Genomic DNA, 10244 nt, shown 5'->3' on the forward strand with positions numbered 1-10244 from the left:
TAATGAGCTCATTGACAGACCCAACAGCTGTAGCAAGGACACTACAAAAAAAAAAAAAAATAGAAAAAAAATCCAAGAGGAAAGGATGTTAACGCAAAAATGAGTTAGTCGCGGCTAAATGGCCCGTAACCAAGCTGCAGAGATAGAAGATTTACGCGCAAAGCGCGTATTAAATATTAATCCTGCCACGTAATGCAAAGCCCCCCCTTGGCTTTAAGCCAAACAGAATTCAAGTCAACGCATTTATCCAGCACTCCCAATGGTCCCTCAGAATGTTACCATTTTTTAATTAACCACCAGGGCATCTTGCCCCGCCGAGCCTGGGGCTGTCAGTTGCGTTAAATTTGTCGCATGTTGACATTTGTTACCTACATGCGACATTATAAATATTGCGCTTGCAGCACCGTGTGGTAACAGCCACGTGAGCGCCACATGACAGCTGTTGCCCGAACACTTTTTAAGTAGTTGCTAATGAGTCTGTAACTTGTCTGGCATAGCATGCCCTGTGGCTTGTAGTGTACTCATAGCTCAGCTATTCCAGAATACACATTCAACACAAATTCGCAAAGCTTAAAGACTTTTTAATTGGAAGAGATAGGAAACCAGCTTAAGCTAAAAGCTCTAGACCTAGCTCTTACAAGCTGTAGGCAGATTTTTCACATTACTTTAACTTTTCGTTGTCTATTTTCTAACGTTTCTTTAGATTTTGATAGCTGACAAGGATTTCCGCTTATTTAGAATAAATGCTTATCATCCCAACTGTTTACATATATATAAATTTTTATCATGCAAATAACATGATAATTAATTCAGATAGATAAAAATGGACCGTCATTTAAAATTGAAGCCAAAAGTAACGAGCAATAGATAGATAGATAGATTTGTGCTTATTCATGATCATTTTTTCATCTTAAATTTGGGTCCTCATACATACATATATATTTAATATTTCATTTTCAAAAGGTTTAGATGTCTCTATACTTATTTTTATTTAATTACAAGTATATTAGTAAGTTAGAATAATACCCAATTATAGCCTCTTAAGGCATATATTAATAAAGGAAAATAAAATGAACAAAACGAAACTGATTTTTTTTGTATTTTTATCAAAATTCTTTTGCATGCTGATATGCAGCTTATTAATTTAGGGTAGAAAGAGCTAACAGGCAATCATATGCGCTTGCATTTATTAAAAATATAATTTCGACCCCTTTTTGTCGTTTTAACAAGACAACGGCGAATGCCCGGCGGGCAGCCGGGCCAAGTACAAAGGCTAACCATGTTACGCATACGCCAAGTGTGCCAGCAGTTGTTGCCCTGTTAAGCAATGCGAAGCCCTGCTCGTGGGAAAACTGAACTGTTTTAAGTGGAAAGCTTAAAATTATGTAACAGTTGAGGGTGGGCTATGCAAGACTGACTTACATCTAAATATATATATCTATATAAAAATATTTTTTTTTTGTCTTAGCGTTAAATTTAAACAAGAGCAGCGAAAAGCAATAGCAAAGCGGCAAGAAAAAAAAAACAGAAAAGAAATCGTATTCATCGTATAAATTTGCACTAAACTGGGATTCGAAATGGATTTTCTAAGCTAAGGCAACAATGGGGCACCGGCATAATCGCCATGAATGAAAGCGCAGCATCATCGACTAGAACGACGTTGACGGGCGTCGGGCGACGGGCGGCGGGCGACGGGCGACGGGCAACGGGCATCGGGTGATGGCTGATGGGTGACAGCAACATGGCCATGACAGGCGGAACAAACGAGCTCGGCGTATATGAACCCAGAGCGCCACAGCTGCTACAAGGCTGAACTAAGGCAGCGACTGAGCCTGTGCTATGCAAAATGTACTTTAGTTTCTCTCTAGTCGTAGTTACTCTGCTTAATATATTTGCATGCTGTTGGCGTGGGATTGAGTTGGGCGGGCGGTAACGCAGCACGGGCATTATAAATCGCATTAAGTGGATCATACTTTGCATATGAAGTGCCCGACTGACGCTTCGCAGTCTCGATGCCGACTGGCTTGTGATAAAAACCAAGCTCTCGACAACAACAACAATAAACACTGCCGCAGTCGACGCCAACGCCAAGTTGGTCTCGCGCACAGCGCAATCAAAATTCAAAAGTTTCATTACAGGTGAATATCTGCGACTGGGTGTGTGGGCTGGCGGTGAGGCAAGGGATTTTAGTGCTACCAGGACTCTGCGTTTTATGCTGTCAATTGTTTGGCAGCTGATGATGAATGTTGCCGATAGCGTCGCATTCCTCGCGTTGATAGCGAAAATTTGTAGCCGCATTAAGTTTGGCACGTGGAACTTGTTATATTTCCAGTTTCTAGTTGAAAATATATAGGAGCCCTAATGGCACTGCATTGCTGTAAATTATGCGATAAAGTTTCGCGCTTTTCTCAATGTGAAGGGAAAACTTGTAACCGAATTGTATGAGACTGGCAATTGCTTGAAATTTCTTAATATTTAATAAAATAGTGTAAAATTGTAATTCTTAATAATTGCAAAAATGAATTTAAATGCAAAATTAAAGAGGCAATTAAAAGAGAACGAGTTTAAATAATAAGCAGAGAATGGCTTGAGATAATATAATAATCTTAAATCATTAAAAGTTAGAGGATGAAATTTATTTAAATATAATTTTAATAATTAAATGTATATTTTTGCAAATATTTCTTATTTTAATTCATATTGTTAAAACATTTTTTTGTTTTTACAATTTAAACACAAAGAAAGTGCAACCCACCTTAAAGTTTATTTCAATTTAGTGTACCCAGTCTTGTTTCCCTTTCAGTCTGTCTAGACATCTCTATAAACATCGTTAAATTTGGCCAACTTCATATTCATGAGCCACCATAAAGTATATGGCATAAATATGTATAGCTTTTGTCTATTGAACCTAGAGTCTCGCCCACCATTGCTGAAGACTCTATAATTCGTACTCTTATTTTGACAAAAAAAAACCCAAACAATTATCATAAATATGCCTCAAAAAAAAACGGAACTTCCAAGTACTTTGGGCCAATTAGATTGTGTCCCATTAAAAGAAAACTTGTGAAACAGGACCTAAAAAAAAAAAAAAAATAATAACAACTCCAGTTAATGTTTAATTAATAAAATGCAAAACAAGTTTTTGCTGGGCTTGAAGAATTAAATTGAATAAGGTATTTAAAAGGCAATAAATTAAAATGTAAGCCAAACTGTTAGAAAAGTCAAGGCAAGGACACAACAACAACTACATATATATCCATATACATGTATATATAAGCCAAACACAATATTAGGTGCCTGAACAAGACAATGCTTGTATAATACAAATGGCCAGAACAATGCCAAGCAGCTCCCCCCAAGCTATCCCAAAGAACGCCCACAAATGCCATTAGAGTACAAAGAGACTTGAGCGCCATTGCTGCTTGGCACGAATCCTATCGGCAATCGCATAAATCTCGTCCTTTGAGAGTTGTTACCGGTTCACAAAGCGCGACAGCGTTGCCACCTAGTTGCAAATTGTACGCAAGGGTTTCCTTAAAGCAATTACAACACGCAGTTTCCTTTTTATGCACTCGGACACGGACTTGTCTTGGACTATCTGCTGACTTCACATTGTGGCAACGTGACTTTTATTGGACTTTGCCTGTTTTTCGTATATTTATTTTTTTCTCCTATTTTGCTTTTTTTGTCTCTTTTTGCTATTTTGCGTTCATTGCTAAAACTTTTCGTCTCTTGTTTATGGCATTTATCGTGCTATTTATTCAGCTTGTTATGCCTTTTGTTTCACAAGCCTACCCCCCAAAACTTCGGCCCACACCAGTTCAAGTATTTGGATTTGTCCAGGCTCACGGCTCACGCATATCCCGCAGCGTTTTGCTTAACGCGCCTTTGCGCTTATCTAAACGATTGTCTGTGGAGTGATTATGAGTGTTGGTAGCTTGTTAGCATAATTGACGCCCCGTGCCCGTTTAGCAAATACTTCCCACCCATCGAGCAAAACAAGGAGAGGCAGCTCTAAAGGCAGATACTGAATAATAATCAAGTGCTATTTGGCTACATTTTCATGCCTAATAATAACTTTGATTGTGAGCAACAGAGTGCTGGGTGTGCTGCATGTGGCCTATAGACACAGATACATATGCAAAGGTTACTTGACGTGGGGCTTTGAAAGAGCGAGAGTAACCAAAATAATATTTTTACTATACACATAACTTTGCTAGACAATCATATATTAATTAAAATTTTTTTTTTATTTAAAAAACAGTGCAATAATAATGCTACTTAAAGCAATACGAAATATTATATAGACATATATATCACGAGTTAATAACGTTTTTATAAACTTGCATTGCATTTTTAATGCAATATTTTTATATTCAACCAAATTATTTGATTAAAATCATTAAACGAATAAATAAAGCACACATATTTTCAAAAACTATAAACTTGTGTAAGCTCAATATTTACATTAGCCAATATATAATTACAAACCAAAAAATGTAAACATAAATACTGTTGTTAAATCTATTTCTTTCCCTCTTAGTAAATACGCCAATGTTTACATGAGTAAATGGTTTCTAAACAGGTAGCAAGCAAATTTATCTTCATTTTATTTCAATTTCCCAACGCTTTTTGCCCAGTTAACGCTGCCAGCAACTGCAACTGGAAAACTAGCACAATTAACGGGCAGCGCATGCACACACACACAAACACAAATATATACCACAACACAAACACACAAAGTAATCATGCTTATAAACTGCAAAGCGCACTGCAAATTACTGCAGACTAACGCACACCATTAACACACACACACACACACACCCACAATCGCAGAGGCAAAACTTTTGATTACAAGTGAAGTGCAACGATGTTTGGCGTTCAAATACCGCCTGAAATTGTCATAGAATGGCTGCAAAAGTTGCTTTGGCTCCAATCTGTTGAAATTGTTTCGCTTAACCGAAAAAAACAAGAAATACCGCCAACACGCAACGCTGGCGCACATTAACGCCAAGTGCAAACATGACAAAGACAAGTGACAACAGCTAAAGATGCCACTTGATGTTTAAATTCCAGCATGTAACAGAGTGTGAGTTTATGTGAGTACGCGTTAACCAGATGGCAGATGGCATTGTTTCTATCCCAGCTCCAATGCTGATTGCGCAATCAGCTTGCCTGCCACAGTCACTGCGGTCATTGCGTATACGACCTGTTGACTCGGGCCAAGCAAAATGTTTTTCACATTTTTGGGGCAGAAGTGCAAAATGTTTTGCCTCTAATTATTGTAAGTGCTAGCCACAACAACAACAACAGCACAAACAAAAGCTATTATACAATAAGCTCTTCTGGCTTGCATGCGTTGTGTGGTAAGAGATTGGTCGAACGAATTAGGTAAGAGTCAACAAGATATTCAGCTCTTTGTTTAGCTCAATTAAATGTAGTTCTATGTCTGGCATATGATTGTTAGGTTCACTTAATGATAGCTTATCCGCTGTTGAAATCGATAGTTCTCGACTTTATCGATACAAAATATACATGCATCATAAAAAATTTCCAATAAGATTAAAGATCTTAAAAGTGTAATCAACTTACTATCAAAACTTAAATATGCAAATAAGTAAATATTCACCTAAGATATGTTATGGAATATTAAAAGATTGTAACCAACCAATCGATAAATAAATCCAAAGGTATCGAACTTAATTATAATTTTATCGTCTATCGATAGATAAGAAAATGGCATAATAATTATAACAAGGCCAGATTTAAAGTTAAATTTTATTTATTTTTTTGTTCACTAGGCGATTATCTGTTTAATATTTTTCAACACTGCCCCAATTTGTGGCAGTAAAATTCTTAATTTAAAAAAGACCTAGCCAAACTTGACTTTAAATTTAGACCTTAAAAATCCGGTACAATGGATAAAATAAATCTAAATGTCAGAAAATAAAACCGATTGCAATGTGTGGGTGGCAAGCGTTAAAAAATTATTTGCGATATTTTCACGGCAGGTGGGCGTGGGCGTGGCGCGTGAGCGCATTAATGCGCATTTAGCATTATGGTGTTTGGTCTCCGCGACTGTTTCGCCTGGCTAAAATTTGGCCAGCCGCGATGTTGCCGCTGATGGTTTTGTGACGTGACACGCATTTCAAATCAGCAAAAGCAAATAAATATTTAAATGTGGAACTCAGCGTTGGGTTCTATTTATATTTTGCACGGCATTCAAAAATAACTTTATAGATAAATTTGAATTTATATTGAATAATATGATTTTATAATTTTAAATAATATAACAATATTAGAAAATAATAATTAATTAACTTAATTGATGACCAAATAAGTCAAAGCATGTTTATGCAACAAATGTTAAATATGATATTTAACATAAAGAGCATGGATGTAAGAGCCTCATTCAGCAGCAGCAGTAAACTAAGCTGATCTTAGCTACTTAGATGTAATCCCCTTGTATGTTATGCTCTTTTAGGTAACCCATAATATTTGCCCGCGCTGTGTTTTCATAGTCAATAAGCCAAGCCAAGTCCCACAACAAAAATATAATATATTTCTGAGAGCAAATCGCATCAAGCGCACCCACACACAGTCTCTCAGTCTGCTATTTGTCAATGCAGAGTACAGGAAAAGAAATGAAGGTCTTTTGAAAACATTTCGCTCAACTCTGACAATAGCTGGGGAAAAGGAAAAGAACTTCAAATGCATTTTACTTTTGCGCGAGCGAGCAAAATCTTGTTTTGCATCAATAAACATTGACATTGGCGCTTATAAAAGACTCAGTGCGCGAGTGTGTGTGCGCGTGTGTGTGTTCGCGTGTGTGTCTGCGTGTGTATGTCTGTCATAAATATAGTTTTTGAGGCAAACAATAGCATGCATTGATGTTGCGCGCCATAAATGATGCATGGTGCCAGTGCAACAATAAAAGAACGAAAGTGCGAGCTTGCCCCAATCCATAAACAATATTAAAGCTAATGCATATATATCCCAAAGTTCTGGTCATCTAATACATACATGATTCCCAAGCAAACAAACTCGACAACAACAACAAAAAACCAGAAAACTTTCCATAAAAACTTTAACGCAAAAATGCATTTTCTAGTGTGTATTTTAGAGTCGGCAGCTCGTTTGCTTTTATGCAATTTCTTATGGCAGCAAAATGATGCAGCTGCTCAATTCCCAGGCCGTAAAAACAGCTGCATCATCTGTTGTATATTTGTGTTGTTTTTCATGTATTTTGTATTAGGCGCTTAGTTAAACTAAAGCCAATAATCGACTTCAGGCTGCACTACCCGGCGTATACGTTATTTTTCTATCATAATCATCTGCTGCCAATTGTGGCATGTTTTTGATATTTTATGCTCATTAAGTCAAGTTAATGCCTACTGGTCTTTCTAAAATTGAAAGCTAATGGCAATACAGCGTATACTTAATGTTTACCATTCCAAGCCCAAGTCAGAGCAGTTTCTCATCATAGCCTAAGACCGGAAATTTACATTAATTTCGCTACCACACAGGAAATTAAGGCAAATTTGCACAAGCTTTCAGCCAAGTACGTCAGCAAAAAATAATAAACAAAAAAAAAGAACAATAACAAAAAATGATAAAGAGCATAAGCTGGAGCCATTAGCAAGGCTTAGAGCAAGGCAAAAATCATAAGCTGCTAATTTCGCTAGGCCATAAATGACAAAAGAAGAAGCAGCACCATCATATGTTGCTCTGTGCGTGCGTGTGTGTGTGTGTTGAAAAGGATGTGGCTGTATGCGGCACGCTGGCGTATGCGTAATATGCCTAATGCAAAACGCAAACTCAAATAAAAGTGATATGCGCCGAGGAGCGAAGACGTTACGCAAATGTATTTGTAAGCAGCCACTTAGCACACTTACGAGCTGGAGTTTGAAATATGCTTGGCAGCTGACTGCTTTTAACAGCAACAGCAGCAGCAACAAGAGCTGAGAAACAACAGAAGCGAAAGCTGAAATCCTCTTGAGAATTTGACAACATATTCACACGGGCCCCGTTCGTCGCTCGACAATCTCAGCGCGTGCCACACGCTTTGCGCATTTAACGCGTATTTTGCACTGGCTGCTGACAACGTCTCGACGCTGGTTTTGGGCCATGCGGCACGTTGTATATGTGTGCGTGCCAAAATTGTGGCATGCGGCATAAACGCACTGCAAAAATGTTGCATAAATTGTTTTTAAAGTCACAGCCAAAGTGAGTGAAATGTAAGCTGAGCTTAGGTCGAGCTGCATTGCTGCCAAGTAGCGGGGTATTTTCGTCTAACCTCTGGAGGACATTGGATTTGCACTCTGCTTATATAGAGCTTGATCTACGCCCAACCGCATGATGGACGGCATGAAGCCAGCTGCTGACAGCAGTTGCCCGCCCTGCTCAAGCAACAGACTCCAAAGCTTTTGATATGGGCGCTGGTTTGAGATTCAGTTGTGGTTTATAAATTCCATTTTGGCCACTTTTGAAGCTGTCATCACATATTATCATCAATATATTGCCGATGAGATGCTTATCGTGAAGCTGTAAAGATATAAACAGTGAGCGTGAAAGAAAGCTCCCAAAGAAAATGTTGGATAAATTTCGATCGAATAAATATTTTAAAATCAAAGTGGCTAATAGATAAATTTAGCAAACGTTCGCGGGAAATTCACTAGAAGTTAAGAAAAATTCGATTCAATATAATCAAAGCCAATTTGCGAAACTGTAATGAAAAAGTGAATGCGATTACCTTTTGCTGTCTATTTATATTAAGTTCAGAGCACAAATACAAAAAACCTAATTCGATTGGTTTATATATAAATAAATAAAACTTCATCAACTTCGTAACCCGCCTCTGGTTTCCTACTTCGCTTAGAACCTAACAATTTAAAATAACTTTATCAACTTCGTGACCCGCCTCTGATTTCCTGCTGACCACTTAAATACCTCGTGACTCGGCTAGCTTCAGGAATTAAGCTACTTAGTCAGCATTTTTACACGCTTTCTGCTGGCGAAAGCGACTTGTTCAATTTACAGCTAATTAGCTTTAATTTACGCTAGAATTGTTTCATTTTAATTTTTAGTCAGACGTGCCAATGGCTTGGCATTAATTTGAGATTTTGCGTAACAATACCTGCGGGATTTGCGGGCATCCCAAATGTCCCGCATCCAATTTACAATTTATGTAATGTGCGTGCTTGTAATTTGGTGATTTAATTAGTTGTAATAATTCATTGTTTTTGCCGGCGCCGAAACCAAAGATAATAAATGGCATTTAATTGTTGGCCATACTCGTAATTAGTTGTGGGCCATAAGCCCATAGGCATGGGCATTGCTCTAAATGGAGGACACTGCTTATCGATAATCTTCTAATGGTGTGCATAATATGCCGGAAAATGTTGGACCATTCTAACAGTACCTGGGTATGTTGTACGTGTGGTTTTTTGAAGGGCTAATATTAAATTTAAATTAAATGCCATTTAAGCTATTATTTGAGGTGAATTGGAATTTCGAATATTTTAAAATAGAACAGGAACACTCTGTATGCTGTAACAATTATTTGTTAAAATGTAATATAATAATTATTTGTTGAATTCTCATATAAGATAACTAGCGGGTATACCCCGGCCTTACCGGACAAATATGCCAATTTGATCTAGAGGCCAAGCCATGAACAAAGACCCAAAGCTCGTGAAAATCGGATGCGAGTTGACCGAGTTATGAGCTATGTTATTATATAAGAAACGGAATTATATTAAAATTAAGTAATATTTAATTAAAGCGGAACTTTTAAAAATAATTTAAAATAAGACAAATGCAATCTAAATACTATAGAACTAATCTACTCTATTAACTAACTAGCCTCAGCTCTTTGCTAGAGGAGTACATGAAAGTCTCGACTGGGTATAGTCGAAGCTAGTTCATTTAAAATTCTACATAATTACCAATGCTTATTACCATATGGTTAATTACTTAAGGAAATGCCGTATATTTCGTACCATATAATACTTCTGCCTTGCAGTTCATTCCATAAATCAGGAGTGCGTTGAACAAATATCCGTGAAACATTTGCGTAAGAGCTGACCAAAATGAATCACCTGCTGCGCATTGATATAATTCGTATCTAATATGCGGTTAACCATTTTCCCAGACCATTACGTACATAGTAGTAATAATAAACGGGTTGCCAATACTACAACAACAAAATGACAACAAATATTCAACAATAATTAATAATCATT

Source organism: Drosophila montana, unplaced genomic scaffold (assembly GCF_035044405.1).
Source record: "Drosophila montana isolate Dmon_TW-CO22-7 unplaced genomic scaffold, ASM3504440v1 contig_2747_1, whole genome shotgun sequence".
NCBI classification, from domain to species: Eukaryota; Metazoa; Arthropoda; class Insecta; order Diptera; family Drosophilidae; genus Drosophila; species Drosophila montana.